The 17599-nt window shown below is 40.9% G+C and overlaps 1 protein-coding gene across 6 annotated transcripts in view; it reads right to left on the bottom strand.

Moving 5' to 3' along the window:
* MFSD6 (major facilitator superfamily domain containing 6) overlaps nucleotides 1–16137 on the bottom strand; it is a 91869-nt gene extending 75732 nt beyond the window's left edge. For 5 of the 6 annotated variants that reach the window (XR_004176601.1, XR_004176602.1, XM_009199303.3 and 2 more), the window contains exon 1: nucleotides 15996–16137. The gene's annotated coding sequence lies outside the window, so the exon portion shown is untranslated. Of the gene's footprint in view, nucleotides 1–15429; nucleotides 15564–15995 lie in introns of those variants that run through there. The other variant, XM_017954710.3, reaches the window with a different exon arrangement.
* Between the last annotated feature and the right edge of the window lie 1462 nt (nucleotides 16138–17599).

The raw sequence follows: 17599 nt of genomic DNA, 5'->3' as shown, positions 1-17599 counted from the left end.
AACATATTTTATCTAGGGCTTTATTTCATGACGTGTTCACTTTGTAAAAACTCAATGAACTATAGTATTCTACAGCAAAAGAACTTAATATGAAGAAAAAAAAAGATGAAAATAGGAGAAAAAAATTAGACAGATACAGCATCTCCCAGGAAGTCGAACATCTAGAAAATAGTAACTCCAAGAAGGAAAAACAGAAAAAAATTAAGGGAAGAAAACTTTAAAATTTCAAGAAAATGCCTCAAAACTGAAAGATAAGAGTTGTCTAAGTGAAATGACCCACCTAGTACCTAACACAATGGATAAAAGTAGACACAAGACAAAGCACATCATCAACATTTCAGAATACCAGGATAAACGAATTACCTTACAAACTTTCAAAGAATAAAATATTTCACATAATAAGGATCAGGAATGAGAATGGCTTCAGATATCTCAACAACATCACAATCTATATGTAGCCAAATTATTACTTGAGTTTATGGGTGAAATAAAGACATTTTACGCATTCAATTTCTCACAAAATTTATCTCTTATGTACCCTTTCTCAGGTTGTGTTCCACCAGAACAAAAGGATAAATCAAGCAAAAGACAGACATGGGATATATGAAATAAGAGATCTAACATGGGAGAGAAGCAATGGGAATACAGGGATGACAGAACTGGAGATCACAGGATGACAGCTTTGTACCAGACACAAGGGTAACCAGTCTAGTGGGAACAGGACTGAAGGTTTCAGGAGAGACCGTCAGGAAAATGACACTGGTAGAATACCAATACAGTCCTAAGAGGAAATTTAGATGGCTGGTGAAACATTCAGGGATGAATAACTGATAAATACAGAGAAAGTTAAATAGAACACTACAAGAAAACAGAGTTGCACAGAAAAAGAAAAAAAAATGCAGTTTACTGCATGTCTCTGTTATGATTACACAATCATAAAAATGCAAACATGAATACTGAACTAGCCAAAATTGCCTTATAGCTACGTTGGAAAGTCAAAGTAATGAGAAAGCTGTACTTTCTCATTAGAGAGTCAGGAGCAGAAGAGAGAGTTAACTTGGTTTCTTGCATAGTGGGAAGACACTGGACGTTATCTAGTGTCTTTACATAAAATTAAAGTCAAGAAATACAGATACAAGAATTTTATTTAAAGACATACAGGTGATAATCCTACTACTTTGGGAGGCCAAGGCAAGAGGATCAATTGAGGTCAGGAATTCAAAACCAGTCTGGGCAACATAGCGAGATCCCATCTCTAAAAAAATTTTTTTTTTTTTTAGTTAGTTGGGTATGGTAGTGCATGCTTGCAGTCCTAGCTACCTGGCAGGCTGAGGTGCCCAGGACACAGTGAGCTATGATCATACCACTGCACTCAGCCTGGGGCGAGACATGTCTCAAAAAAATAGACAGGTGAATATCAAAATAATTGCAGAAAAAGTAGTTGCCTCTGGGAGGAGAAATAAAAAGAGCACAGAAGTCTGTTTTTTGTTTTGGTTTGTAATAAACCTTGTAAACATGTTCATTTTTTTAACTTCATACATCTATAACTCTCATTTTAAAAATGAAAACTAAGAAAGAAATATGCAGTCATGTGAGTTTTGTCTTTACAAATGACATAAAGCCAACTACTAACACCCTTCTATCACTAAATATTTTTCAGAGTTGTACAGAATGTCTGACTGTATCAATTCTAATTAGGGGTCTTAGAGTGGACTTTAATTAATTATTCTACATAAATCATCTGCTGAATCTTCACCAGGTAGATCAGAGAAGGACACAAAGTCCTCTTTAACAGGCATAATTTCCTGAATTGTCCAAGTGATGATGAAGAACTGATGCCCATGTGCTGATTCAAAAATGGAAATATCTTACATTAAAATATTGATGTAAACCTTGATGAGTGACTTTCTCCCAAAATATTCTTTCCTCTCCACCTTATGCAAATGATTTTTTAGTATCATAAGGTTACACAAGGCTTCTCTGGTTACATAAGTCCAGATGTTAAGTAGTTCTCACAGTATCAACAAATTCAAAGTCGTTATGGAAATGTTTCTGTAATGCCATTCAGTATCTCATATATAAATGTCATATTCAGTAACTTTTATATGAATTTCAAATCTCAAAAGACAAACAAAAACTGTTTAAATCCAGGACATTATTTTTTTTTACTCAATATGTTCAGGTCATACTTAGATTTTGGTGAAAAGGAACCAAATCATGGAGAAATCACATTATAAACACAGTTATGAAATAAAGCATAATAAATAAAGTGTAACCACAGGATCAGGGACAAAAAGAACCAAAAACAAGTATATCCCAATGTAGAGCATCTTTGGTTGAAGTGGATTATATTTAATTTGTCATAAGGAATGACAGAACAAATACAAAGAGTAGTAAAAATATTTATATGCTGGATGAGACAATCTGTTTATAAAGTGAAAGGAGATTTTGTTTATTGAGAGGTTGATATGGACTGAATGTCTGCAGCCCCTCCAAAATTAATAAGTTGAAGCCCTAAACCCTAGTATGATGGTATTTGGAGGTAGCCCCATTTGGAGGTAATTAGGTTGAGAAGAGGTCATGAGATAGGACCTTTCTGATGGGATTAATGCCCTTATAAGAGGAGGCAACTCTCTCTCTACCCACATAGCAAGAAGGCAGCTATCTGGTAGCCAGGAAGAGGGCCCTCAACAGGAACAGGGCCTACTCACACCTTGATGTTGGACTTCTCAGTCTCCAGAACTGTGAGAAATAAACTGTGGTTCAAGCAACCCTGTCTATATATGGTATTTTGTTATAGCAGCCTGAGCAAACTAAGACAGTGAGCAATGAACATGAATCAATTCAGTTAATATTTTGTTTTTAATGTCTGAGTCTTAACATTAAAAAAAAAAAACTTGAAAACACAGAGTTAAGAAGACATTTTTAATTATATATACAATTAACTTATGATCTTCTCTGGGAAATATTCTCTATTGCAGGTTTGCAGTTAATCCTAATTGGATAAGGAAGGCTTTGTTTACTTTTTAGGAAAGCAGAAGTCTTCTCACTTAGAACAGTCTAATGATAGTAATCAATACCACTATTGTGAAAATATAACACAGACTTCTAAAACCTGGAAAGCTATCGTACCAGTACCTACACTGAGTCATTCAAACAGCAGGTACTTCTGAATTATTGATGAGAGGCAATGAAATCATTCTTTTTAAAACTGATAGCTTTCTTCATTATGTATTTAAATCAAAACTGCTCATATATCGAGTTATCCACAAATATATGAGAGTATGAAAACGGATTCAACTTTTGAAGAAAGAAACCCTGAGATCAAATACATTATTTGGAATAATTGCCAAATGTTAGGTTTACAAACAAGATGAGAATGTGTGCTATAACATAGCAGTGATATAATTATCAGTGATGGAGAGCAAACAATCCCTGGATACTACAAAAGGGACACTCTTCCTTGTGCCGTGGCCATCATAACTCACTGTTGCCTAGTGACGAGGACTGAAGCTGCAAAGCAGGGAAATTGACTTCTCAAACCCTTGCAGCGAGCTCTGTCTTGTCAACTGTTATTGGCCAACATTCTCAATGCCTTTGGGAAACGTGAGTCCCAGAGCTGGACTCTTAACTACTGCTGCAATTATGACCAGTATAGACATAGGGAAACCACTGCTAAAGAGCGTTAGAATCTAGATATTCACACACCACACTTGAACGTTCAGTTCAACCCCCAGCTTCTTTTGGGATAGAGCTTCTTCCAGAGATACAGTGTACAAGGTCAATTCCCATAGATCTTTATTTTTCCATCGGGATTGCTTTAGCATCTGCTAGACATTTAGCCAATGTCATGAAAAATATATATAAGGTTAGTTTTATAACAGTCACATAGGCTACAAGGGCACTGGTCTGTGCAAAGATGAATGACTATTTTGGAATCTTCCTTTTCCTTTCAGAGTATTTTGACATGGTTCCTTTATGGCAAAGCCAAATGATGAAAGAAACAAAACTAGTCTGAGTCCTGTCAGCCCAGTTTCCAGCTTCAGCCCTCCAGGCACTCAGCACTGCCCACGAGCTCCCCAGAGCTGCTACTAGCAGCATTCCATTGGGATTGAAACTCCTCCCAGCAACTAAAGCCTGGCACCCTTGTCATTCTTTTTTTTTCCTTTTTGTTTTTAGACAGGGTCTCCTTCTGTCCCCCAGGCTGGAGTGCAGTGGCACAATCACAGCTCACCGCAGCCTCAACCTCCTGGACTCAAGTGATCCTCCCACTTTAGCCTCCCAAGTAGCTGGGACTATTGGCATACACCACCACACTCGGCTATTCTTTTTAGTTGTTTGTGGAGACAGGGTCTCACTATATTGCCCAGGCTGGTCTTGAACTCCTGGGCTCAAGTGATCCATTTGCCTCAGCCTCCCAAAGTGCTGGAATTACAGCTGTGGGCCACTGCGCCCAACCACTCTTGTCATTCTGGTGGACCTTCTCAGGCTCCTAGTAAAACCTGAGTGCTAGATCACAGGAAAGCTGATCCACAACCTTGGTTGCCCCATCTTAACAACATATTTGCACTTTAACAGGGATTCAGTGGGCTATACTATCATACTATTACCAACTACAACAACACTTAAGTAACACTTGCGATGACCCTGGCATGCATTACCTCATTTCATCCTCATAACAGTTCTCTGGGGTGGAAATATTACTTTCCCAGTTTTACAGATGAGGAACCTATGGCAGAGAGAAGGCAAATAACCAGCCCAAAGTCACATAGGGAATGAGTAACAGTGCTGCTCTTAGCAGGTCTGACTCTCAGTGCACTGTATAACTATGAGACAGGGATGCCAAAAATTAGGTCTTAGGCCTCAAAGACTTGGTTTGTCATTGACAAGATAAACCTAAAATACCTCTCTCTCTCTCTCTCACTCACACACACACACATACCCCCACACACCCACCACTAAAGGGTTAAATGAAAAGTCAGAATAATGGAAGAAAAGCCACATAGTCCTATATAATTTATTAACTAAAAGATATTAGGGACATTAGGCATGCTTCCGGAGTTCCAAGTAGGGTGTCCATACTTCAGACAGGGGTTGTCAGGAAAATGAGGGCTTAAACTGAACCCTGAAAGATGGGCAGGATTCACTTAGGCAAATATGAGTGGGAAAACTATTCCAGGGTAGAGGAAAGAAAAGGCAGCAGAGGATCCATAAAAGATTTATTCCAGGACTAAAGGGCATATGAGGCCACCCAGACAGCAACAGACGGCACAGGGCCTTGAATACCAGGCTGAGGGACGACAGAACACAAAATACAATGGAATTATACTGAAAAAAAGACATGCATTTGAACAACCAAAAAAACCCCACAGCTATAGATCGAGCACCCTCTAGTAGGTAGGACACATGCTGGAGGCCACAGAGTCCCTGTCATGACACCCAGAGGCGAGAAGAAGACGGGGGCACACACAATTACAACACCCCGTGCTAAATGTTCAAACAGGAGCAAGCACAGGTGAGGTACACAGAGGGTCTCTGGGGTGGAGCCTCAAGCCAATCTTAAAGGATGAATAGATGGCAGGGTTTTGCTACTGCAACCTTGCTAAGGATTTCCCAACATCTGAACTTTCATTTTGGTGTACTGATCTTATCGTTTATGATCCAGTACTGAAGTCCTGTGATGGCATCATTTCAGAACAAACAGTACTTTATGAATTCACTATATCTAATGGACCTTTCATAACATCTGGAAATATAATACACTGGAAACATTTTCCTGACTCCTTCCTCTACTTCTAGAGATTGTTCTCACATCTACTGTAGGATTTATAGGTAATTTTATTGCTATCTTTTTATAGATATCTCATCTGCCCAACAAGACTGTATAACCCTCAAGGGAGGAATCTAGTACATAACGTATTGCCCTTTACCCCTGTAAGCCCTCAATACTGTTTATTTTTGACAAGCACCTGATGACAATATATATATAAATGTTTATTAAAGTTTAACATGATCAAAAATTAATTTTAGGAAGTAGAGTCAAAAGAAGTCCCAGTTTCGTCCCCCGGCTTTGATAAATCAGTGCCTCTTTAAGTCTCCTTTTCCATACAAACTTAAGTCAATTAACTCCCAGAAGGGTTCTAGAGCTTAAATGAAATAAAGTATGAGAAAGCAATTCTGTTAATGTAAAAGCAACATATGAACATTTGGTGTTGGTGGTAGTTGTAGTTTTATTCCAGCTATTTCATTAAAACTCTGGGTCTTACTTTGCAACTATGCCAAAAGCACTTTTCCCAGAATTATTTGGCACCACCCTTGAACTGGGCCAGCATTTTATCCATCTATGCTCATGAATTTATGCTCATGTCTGTTTTCATGTCTACAGCCTGATGAGGGGCTGTGAGGCACTGGTTCACTGGAGAACGCACTATTGTATTATGGACTGGAATGATAATTCATTATCTCCAGGAAAGAAATAACTATTCATTTAAAATAAAATCTTCTGTGGAAACATTTTACTTATATTTGTAACATCATAAATCTGAAAGAAAGGACCTGAAATCCTCTCTAACATTTACTTTCAACCTGCTAACAGGGTGAAAAAGGAACAAATTATTTTGATCTCATAAGGGTTGGAGGAAATAGCTTATAACCATAAAAGTGGCTTTAGTAATAAAGACCAACTAGATTTTCACTTTTACTTAGTGGAAGAAAATAATTAAATGCCAATTAAAAATGTATAATTTAGGTTCTTCAGACCTTATTAGTCATCATGAAGCAGATTCCTATTTATTAGTTTTAGACTCCTGATTAAATATTGTGCCAATATAGCATAATTTATAATATAAATTTGAAGCAGGCCCCAGAACTTCATTTCCTTCTACCTTTCAAATAAGCTTCCTGTCTTAGAACAAGCCCAGCAGGAGGAACAAGTAACAGTTCACATTACAGAGTGAAAAAAAATTTTTTTTTAGAAAAGATATTTATATCTTGTTTCTCCAACAAAAGAATTCCATAGATGTTCAAGATACAAAGTGAAATTAATTGAATTTGCTGCTGGTACTCTGCATTTATTTGTTAAGAAGGAATACAATGTAAGGATTTAAGGGGGTCACAGAAGCTTTGTGACAGTAATGTACATTCATCTATTTCTAAACAAGTATCAGTAGCCAGGTGGGGCAACAAAATTGTTTGTTCAGGGTAACCAAATTAATGAAAAGGCAAGGTTTCCAATATTCACTGTATTTCAATTACTGAAACTTAAAACCCTTTCCCCATCGAAATAATATTACAAATAGCAAGAGTACCCAAGTTAACTGAACTAACAGTGCTAAGAAGCTGAGGGTCACAGAGTACATACTTTCTTTTGTTTTTTGTTTTTTGTTTTTTTGGAGACAGAGTCTCACTCTATTGCCCAGGCTGGAGTGCAATGGCACAATCTTGGCACATTGCAACCTCCCAGATGCATACTTTTTAAGGGGAAATTCTTCCTACTTTTCAGTCTGGGATGCCAGCAACACATCTCACCAAGGCACCCCCACCCCGAGCTTCAGGACCTACTCACTCCCCTAGAGCGGTGAGCCACAGCAGCATGCCTGGGATCCCCAGCCACTGGCTTCCTCCAGGGCAATGGTTCCAACATGTGAGAACCATGGAGTTATTGCCAGGGTTCTCTGATAGCCCTAACTATATGTCACACTTAAATACATACATTGAACTGATTTTCAAATGTACATTGGTGCTACCATCATACATTTATTTCTCTAATAAACATTAATGCAATTCTTATTAGCTTTCTATCATTATGCATTTTCTCAGATAGGACACCCTAAAAGCACAGCTATGACATGTGGGAGCCTGCGAATGCTGTAACATTAAAATGGTGTCTTCAGATTCCTTATAAGTGATAGGACAGGTAAAACGTTAGCAGAAGAGAGGAAAAAGAAAGTCCCGAACTTGATCAGCACCATCACAGGCCATAGCAAGTTAACACTTACCATTTGAAAGCTGTCTCCATATAAAATTATCTACTATTTTAATACACAAGATTTGTTTCTTTGTCAGGAAACTAATTTGGGAAATCTCAGATTTCTTATCTTTTCATAGCATAAAACAAAGGATTTTTAAAAGCTCGGTGATTGAAAGCAGTTATTTAAGGTTTCACAGAAAGATATCCTCAATAAATTATAGTTTGTCATACTTTAGAAACAATTTAGACCGAATGTACACTTTTTTAAAAGAAAAAATTACAATTCAATTTGAAAGGTTTGTTTTGTTTTTATACCTACTTATGTGAATCCCTCTTTTATACACAAATACACAATCTTTTCAGAAAAGAACTTAGGTAAATACAATTAGTATAGGATTATAAGTCCAAAATCTAAAAATCCTAGGAACACAGAAAAATAAGACTGGAAAAATAAGAATTATAATGAGAAACAAAAGTACAACTCTGGGTATTAGTAATATAACATTAGGTTGTAGTTCTAGTATATGCATTATATTAATACCATATTTATAATGGGTCCTTGATAAATGCTTATTCAAGATTGCTGCTATCACTTGGCTATTTCAACACCATTAGACACTCAGGAAGTCAAGAAGGTTAAAGAAAGCACAATCTATACACAAGGCAGTTTAAACAGAAATGTGCGGGTGCTTCTTTCTCAGAACTTTATGAGTTTACAACTGAGACCAGAATATAGATCTCAAGGTTTATAACACACTTTCCTGTAGCCCTGGACTATCATCAGTTATTTTTACTTACATCCCCTAAATGTGCTACAGTCTAAAAGAATAATTTATATCCTTAGTACATTCCCATATATGTAATTTAAAATTGTTTTATTTTGCTATTAGGGTTCTGATAACTTGAGAATTACCATAAGCTATCAATTCTAATGATATAATTACTTTCAGAAAAAGGTTTATTACTTAGCCCATAAAAGAAAAAAGTGGCTGAGCACAGTGGCTCACATCTGTAATCCCAGCACTTTGGGAGACAGTGGTGGCAGGACCGCTTGAAGCCAGGAGTTCAAGACCAGCATGGGCTGTTAAGCAAGATCCCATGTCAGAAAACTTTTTTATAATGAGTCAGGCATGGTGGTTCACACCTGTGGTTCTAGCTACTCAGGAGGCCAAGGCAGGAGAATCACTTGAGCCCAGGAGTTCAAGGCTGCAGTGAACGAGGATCACACCACTGCACTCCGGCCTGGGTAACTGAGAGACACCCTGTCTGTAAAAAAATAAAAATAAAAAAGAGAGATACTTGAACACACATACCATACCAATAATTTTTTAAATGGAAATATTCAATGCTGGTGAGTATGAGAATTGACAGGCTCTGTCATTTACTGAGAGTAAAAATATAAACTTTCTGAAAAGCAAAGACTTAAATGTAAATATTTTTATTGCAACAGTTTTCACAATAATCACAACTGAAACAAAGTAAGTGATCGATAATAAGGACAGTTAAATAAGTTATAGTGAAAATAGGTAAACAAGCTATAGAGAAAAAAAATCTTATATCCATATGATGGGAAAATAGAACTTAACTACTTGGGAAAATGCATCATGTTAAATGAAAGAGCAGGACACAAACCTCTAGATATAGTACAGTTTATATTTGTAAATCTATGTGGTTCAAATAAAATGTATTTTAGAAAAAGACTCGATGAAAATGATACCAAAATGTTATCAGGGATTATCTCTGAGTAGTAAAATTTGGACCTATTTAATATTTTTCTTTTACTTGGCTGGATTTTTAAAAAATTATTATTTATCACTTTAAAAATATACACTTAAAAAGGAATTATTTTAAATATAAAACATTTGAGTGACAACTGGGATGTCCTTGTTCCAGGAGTTCCTGAAAAACTATAGAGAGTTATTAAATTGAGGTCTGATCATTCATCTAATGCCTTGTGCTTCTCAATATACACAATTGAAAGGGACTGTCACAAGGACTTCGAGACACTCTTAAAAGACATACACACCTTTAACAGGGAGCCTCATTACACAGAAAATAAAATTGAAACATGTGTCATGTTTACTCATTCAAAAGAACGATAATAAAGTCTTTTATTTAAACTCCCTTATAAATGTGAATTGGGGCATATTTGTTCATTAGTTAAACACAATTGCACAGGCATGATTTTGAAATAGAATTAAGAAAGGCACTCTATGATAGCTAAAGAAGCTTGCCTTTGCTGAATTGGAGCATGTTCATCAAGAACACAGCACTTCTTTATTTTATATTCCAGGATACATGTGCAGGACATGCAGGTTTGTTACATAGGCAAACGTGTGCCATGGTGGTTTGCAGCACCTAAGTATTAAGCCCCACATGATTTGTTATTTATCCTGATGCTCTCTCTCCCCCCACCACTCCACCCGCCAGATAGGCCCCAGGAACACAGTACTCCTTAAAAGTCACAGGCAGCATGCATGTCACTTTGTATGATTCTGCTTTATGTGTTTTGTGTGGTGGCTTCTTCCTTTGCTCTACATGACAGAAACGTGTGTACCTTGAGGCCAAGTATGTTCTACTTTAACTTTGTCCCTAAAAGTGCCCTGAACAGTTAAGAATTCCCAGCATGACTCATAGAGACTCACTCCTGCCACTGCTCCAGTGCTCAGTTTGTCCTGGAATCCTAGGCCCTACCTGCCATGTCTCTCCTCTTCACCCCACAGTATAGCAGGGCTCACGGTACATTGGTTTATTGGAGCTCAGAGAGAGCAGACCCCGTGTGGAGTGGAGTGCACCTGCCTGTGGAGGAAGGTCTCTCTACATAACCAACACAGACTGCTAACTACCAGTCCAGGCTCGTCACTCACTTTCCTTTGGCACGGTTAACCCACACATCGGGCTTGTTCAGGCAGCACCAGTGCCTTTTATCCTCCTCACAGCCACCCACCAGAGCTCCCTCTGCCCACTGCTGATTCATAGTGTCCCTGTCTTTCCCCCATCCCACTCTTGGTCTCAGATCAAAATGCTTCCAAACATTTCCTCAGAGTCATTCAGAGTTGGACTTTCCTGTTTTGTACTTGCCAAATGTTTCCTGAATTGGTCTCTCATTCTAAAACATGCTCCACAACGAATGTCAAAGAAAGCCATCTCTGCCCCCTTAAATCAATTTTTTCCACATCTCTTGAACATGGTTTAAAAACCTGCTAAATTTCTTCCCATTTTTGCCCTATTCTCTCGCATTCTATCCCACCCCTCCCATTCTAAAATGCAGCAGGACCACCAGGTCACAAGGTAATACAGAACTCTCACTCACATCTCTTCAACACAGTCATCAACACGTGGCTCAGCTAGATTTACATCATAATGGATCAAGGCAGACAGAGGCTACTTTGAACACATACAACATTGGGATGTAGTTTTTGTTGGTGCTGAGGTAGAGGTGGGGGTTCGGGAGGGTGTGCTCTTTTTAAAGCCGTAACGTAGCAACCAGTATCTATAGCAGGCACATATTAATATATAGACTTAAGGTTTAGGTGTTCCATGTTTGTAATTATTTATTATTTGTTTGGCTTTTCTGTTTTGGCCTCTGCACCAACAAATCAAACATCACTTGTCTGAACAAATGACTGGTAGTTTCCAAAAGTTGCCCAGCCAACTTGAGACAATGCCATTTTGCAAAAACAGTAAATAAATATCATCCAAATGTGGGCAATCAAAAACAGCTACAAAGCATGTGTTACTGAATCCAGCAGTGGGGTTAAGTACTGGATAATGAATGTATCATTCAGAATTCAGGAAAACAAATCAGGCTGACACAAGCCCCTCTCACCCCCAAAATGCCAGTAGAGTAAATGGGATCAGATAGCTAATGTTGGATAATTAAACATGGAGGAATTATAAACTCAAAGGGAATGTTCTTGGTGGAGGCATTAAGGTGTTTTCATTGCCCCACACAGAATTCACATCAGATGTGTTTGTTTGCTTTTCCCAGGAATCAAAAATACTGTGCCCAGAGAAATGCCATGTTAGTTGAGTTTGAGAGACAAATTTTACCCAAACTGGCTTTGTACTAGGGTAGGACTCTGCACTTGATTTCTGCCTTTAAAGATAACTTATTAAACAAAGTTTCCTAAATTAAAAGATTGAGATTTCCTTCTGCCTAAAACATAATTAGAACCTAAAATGAAACGTTGGATAATACCTAAAATTGTGAGAATATCTCTTCTGTAAAATACTTTTACAATTCTCTCTTTCTTAAGATTACCTACTACCACAATGATAATTAACCAAGTTTAAGCATGTGTTTTCTTGATTCTGAAAAGTCTGAATGTATTACGGCTCTGGATTTCTAAGTCTGGGCAGGGAAATCTATTAATTTTTAAGGATTCTAAGCAGTGGTTTTAGTTAATTTTACACAGAATTTGATAGAACTGTGGGATGCATCAGATTAGATTAACTTGATAACCTGCTGCTCCTAAATTGTTACTAAAAATAATTACACCTAAACTCATCCAGAATACCATAATTTCATGAGATGACACAGCAGGTAAATTGGTTTCTCCAACTCCTACCTTCTACCAGATTGTTCTGTACAGAACAATCATGTGTCCAAAGACAGCCACCACTAGCAAGACCAGGAAGAAAGAAATTCTTATCACCCCTAATCAAGCAGATAAATTGTGTATGCTCCAAAGCATTCTTATTGAGGAAGAAAACTGAGGAGTTGTAGAATATGCTACAGTTACTGTTAGAAAAAGGAAAAGCCAGTCACCTGAGACTCTATACCCTTTGCCCCCCAATTCTCAGTATGCCACCCTTCACTTTCATCTCCTGAGTCTCATTTCACTTTCCTAACATTAGAGTTTAGGCACATTCAATTTTATCTTACTTTGGATTGTTATAAAGTCAATTAATTCTAGTCTTCTTCCTTTTTAGTTTATATAATAAGATAACACATGCTTGTTCCAAAAACAAAATTTTAAGCCCAAACATAACTTTATAAGGTAAAAAGCAAAAACATCCTCTTTTCTCCATCTTGTCTCACTTCCTTAAGATAGCCACTGTCGGCTGGCCGCAGTGGCTCATGCCTGTAATCCCAGCACTTTGGAAAGCCTAGGTGGGGGGATCACGAGGTCAGAAGATGGAGACCATCCTGGTCAACATGATGAAACCCCATCTCTACTAAAACTACAAAAATTAGCTGATCATGGTGGCATGCGCCTGTAATCCCAGCTACTCAGGAGGCTGAGGCAGGAGAATAGTTTGAACCCGGGAGTAGGAGGGTGCAGTGGGCCGAGATCGAGCCACTGCACTCCAGCCTGGTGACAGAGCGAGACTCCGTCTGAAAAAAAAAAAAAAAAAAAAAAGCTACTGTCAACAGTTTGGGGACAAAAGGTATATGTGTGCCTGTATGCAGGTTTAAACAAATGTATGTAAATTTCTTCTGAAGCTTGTTTTTTCTTTCTTTCTTTTTTTGAGATAGAGTCTCGCTCTGTTGCCTAGGCTGGAGTGCAGTGGTGTGATCTCGGGTCACTGCAACCTCCGTCTCCCTGGTTCAAGCAATTCTCTGCCTCAGCCTCCCGAGTAGCTGGGATTCCAGGTGCCTACCACCACACCCAGCTAATTTTTGTATTTTTAGTAGAGATGGGGTTTCACCATCTTGGCCAGGCTGGTCTTGAACTCCTGACTTTGTGATCCACCTGCCTCGGCCTCCCAAAATGCTGGGATTACAGGCATGAGCCACATTGCCTGGCCATTTTTTTCATTTAATATACAGCATCTTGATTTTTCAGCCAATGTACAAAATAGCTAGCAGACACACATTTATTGCATTTCTTCCTTTCCCTACAATGAGATTGCCAAATTAAGATTTACTGTCAAAGGAAGTAAAACAAAAAAAAAACCTGTCAGCTTCATATTGCCTTCAATCTGTAACTGGTGAGGACAAAATGGTAAACATACACACATTAATATACATACATAATAAATACATAAATTACCCTACATGGCTAAATGTTAACATAAGTAATACATGTACATTGAAATGAAGTTAATTTTCAAGGGCAAGAAGCTAAGGAAGGCATCTGCATAGGTGGAGAGACTTAATGGGTTCTGATTAGTGAGGGACACCATGTGGAAATTTCCTGGGCTTTGGAGTCAGAAACATGAGGTCAAATCTAACTCTACCTCTTACTGATTATGCGGTTTGTGTAAGTTGCTTAACCCTTCTAAGCTTCCCTTTTGTCATGCACAGAACTAGGGGAAATACTTATCTTATAGAGATTTAAATATTAAATGTTTAAGATGGTGTCTTGAACATAGTAAGTACTTAAAAAATGCCTTAATACTGTTAATAATCCAGACACCATATATGATGGAATTGGTGATCCCATACTTTCAACACCACAAAATACCTGTGAACTCTGGTTTTTGTCTTTGTGTTTTATTTGCCTTCATGCTTTTATATTTGTATAGACATGGAAAGTGCCTTAGAAATAAACTGCTGTAAACATAAAGGACACACAACTACTTAGTAGCTTTAATGCATTATTGAAGGGATGCTCTCTCCTCCTATTTCCCCAGAGCATCTTGCATTGGGCTCATTAACAATGTCCCATCCTTCCCCTAAGCAATCCTAAATTTTACTTACACCTTGTGATAAATATAAGCCATCTGACTACGACTAAATAACTGACAATATCCTCCACCTCTGCTAGCAGCTTGACGTATCAAAAGCCATGCTTCCCAAAGAAGAGGATCCTATCCTCTTTCACTTAACAAGGCTAAAACAGATGCATACACTTTTAGCTGGCTAGTGCCCACGACTTGGGGAAAGGACCTACCAAGTACACATCTCCTTTTATTACATATTTTAGTCAACTGTATGTCCACCTACCCTTCACATTTATCTATACTTAAGAGGTTAGATTTCTAGAAAATCATGCACTTCTAGAAGGATTAGGGGAAATTTTGGCCACTATACTATCCAACCATCCTCTTTTCCATGTGAGAAAACAGGAAGATGTGACATGCCCAAGGACACACAGCTATTCAGATACCAGTTGAGATTACAACTTCAACTCTTTAAGTCTTTTGCACACTAATAAGCAAGGTATGTGTTCCAGTAGTTCTGTGAGGTGCTTATTCAATCTTTTTGGATGAAAAGAAACGTCGGTGGTTGCGAATGCATAAGGGTAATTAACCCACCTGTCTGTCCCTGTGGGGATGGGATTAATGAGGGGGAAAGTTGCGTTTGTAATTTTCTGCCATCTTACCTAAATTTGCAGGAAAATTGCTCTATGGGCAATAAATATGACTCAGAAAGACTAGCAACCCCCAGTAGTATCTCAAAAGGGCTCCAGAGACCTGTTAGACCAAGTGGAAGTAAAGCACGAAGAGGGGGATGTCTGCTAGGATGGTGGCAGGCAGGGGAGAGGTTTTTTTTTTCTGTATTTATTCACCTGGGAGGGCAGACGTTGTCAATTTCCTCCTCCTGCCACACAACTGGCCACGTCCTTGTCACTGGGGCTGTGTGGAGGTTCTCACCTCCTCCTTTCTCCCAGGGATGTTTACAGCGAAGGCGCAGGTCGGCCTGGGTGGAGGAGGACCCGGGCATCTGCGCCCCCCCGCCCCCCCGTCCCCCCGTCCCCACCCGCGGCAGCAGCTGCGGGCGCCCGGCGAGGGCTCCCTGGGCAGCGCCTTTGTTTTCCCGACTCCAGTTACGTTTGCGGAAGTGCTGCCAGCACCCGGCACGCTGGGGGCGCAGGCGGCAGCCTCCCCCAGCACCCCACAAAGATGACACCCGACACGGAAGCCGGGGGAGGGAGGGAGGGAGCGGCGGGTGAGCGAGGCCCGGAGCAGAGACAGCGGCGCACGCTAGTCTCCGAGCCCCGGCCACGAAGCCCCTTTCCCGGCAGCAGGTGTGCGCGGCTGAGGTGCCTCCCTGCCCTCCGGCTGGGCCCGTCCGGGGCGGGGGAGGCCAGGGCGGGTCTGCGAGCCCCTTCTCCGCACTCCGGGCCCGACTCACCTGCTGCGGCGGCGGCAGCGCTCAGCTGCGCGGGGCGCGGGGAACCCTGTCCCCGGAGCGCGGGGCGGTGGCTCGGGGCCCCGGGGAGGCGGCTGTCGGGGCAGCGCGCACCATCCCGGGCTGCTCGCGCGCTCCTTGGGGGCTGCGGCGGGCTGGGCGGGGCGCGGCGAGGGATGCGGACCGGGTGGGGCCACGGAGGCAGAGGGCCCAGCGCTCCCGCCGGCGCGACCTTCTCTCCCGCTGCGGCTCCTCCTCCTCCCCGGCCCGGGCCTCACAGTCGCCGCTGCTCACTACCGGCTGGACCCGTTTCAGGGCCGGGCGCCGAGGACCGGCCGCCAGGTGCAGCGCTCCGCCTCCTGCGGCGGCGGCGGCGGCGGATGCGTCGACCGCGCGCTCCCGGCCTCCAGCCCGCCCCGGCGGCCCCGAGGGACTCCTGAACCCAGCCCGGCCGGGGGAGCTCGCTGAGGAGGCGAAAGCACTGGGCGAGGCTCCATCCCTTCCCCACTCTCCACCCCCGCGCCCCCACCTGGCTCCCGCTGAGCCCCCAGGCAATGAGTACCGGCCAGGAAAGGTGGGGGAAAATGTACTAACATCCCTTATTCTTTGAGCACCTTTTAAGTGGCACACACAATGCTAACGTGGTCAGTGCGTTATCTCCGCGTCTGTCCCTGGTTGACCCGGGAAGGAGGAGCCGGCGGGGTGAGGAAGACAAACGATCTGTGAGTTTCGGGGTTCACCAAGAAGGGGTAACACTGAGACGAATGCGCCCTTTTTCAGGAAGGTGCTACTGGCACCTTGCTGAAAAGCCAACCGTGTGTGTCGCACTAAGAATATAATTAAAATTGTATTTCTAGTTAAACACGCAGAGAGTGGAGGGAGAGTGGAGTATTCACTTGGCAAGTATGTCTGTGTGCCTGTGATGGACTTTGGGGGATACCACTCGTGTTCTTAAGGAGTTTATGGTCTTGTTGTGGCAACGACAAGAGTGACGATGGTAGCTAACGCTTCTAAACGTCGATTATGTATGGGGCACTGTGTAGGTACTATTTGAGCCTTATAACCCTATAAGTATAGGAAACGTTATTCCCATTTTACAACTGAGGAAAGCCGAGGCTGAAAGTTAATGTGACCCGTCCAAAGTTACTAAACAGCGAAAGGGAAAACAGGCTTCCTTTATCTCCAGGCTTTAAGCTCTTAACCATGAAATCATACTGATAAGAATTTGATAGGCCCTGAAGTTTCCAAATTTTGAGTCCCTCTTTAGGAAGAGTAAAACAATTACAAATACGAAGTTTCTAGGGCCCCTCCCTGAGCTTATGAAGGGTCCCTGAAGCTTCAACTGCAATAGCCTCATGCTAAATCCACTTTCAGTATTCACATAGATATTGATTGACATGGTGCCGATCATTTCTTTCTCCAGGCATTTCTTTCTCCTGTCAGGAACATGAGACACAGGTCCCCTCCTTGAAACTCTTCCCTTCTCTTCTTTTGGTGTCCCACAAGTGTTAGATTTTTTCCTCCTTGAAACTCTCCCCTCCTCTGCATTCTGTGACCCACAAGTCTTGGGTTTTCCTCTTCCTCTCCAACTACCCTTTGCTCTACTT

Source organism: Papio anubis, chromosome 10 (genome assembly GCF_008728515.1).
Source record: "Papio anubis isolate 15944 chromosome 10, Panubis1.0, whole genome shotgun sequence".
In the NCBI taxonomy this organism is placed as follows: domain Eukaryota; kingdom Metazoa; phylum Chordata; class Mammalia; order Primates; family Cercopithecidae; genus Papio; species Papio anubis.
This window is presented reverse-complemented; position numbering and strand designations above follow the sequence as displayed.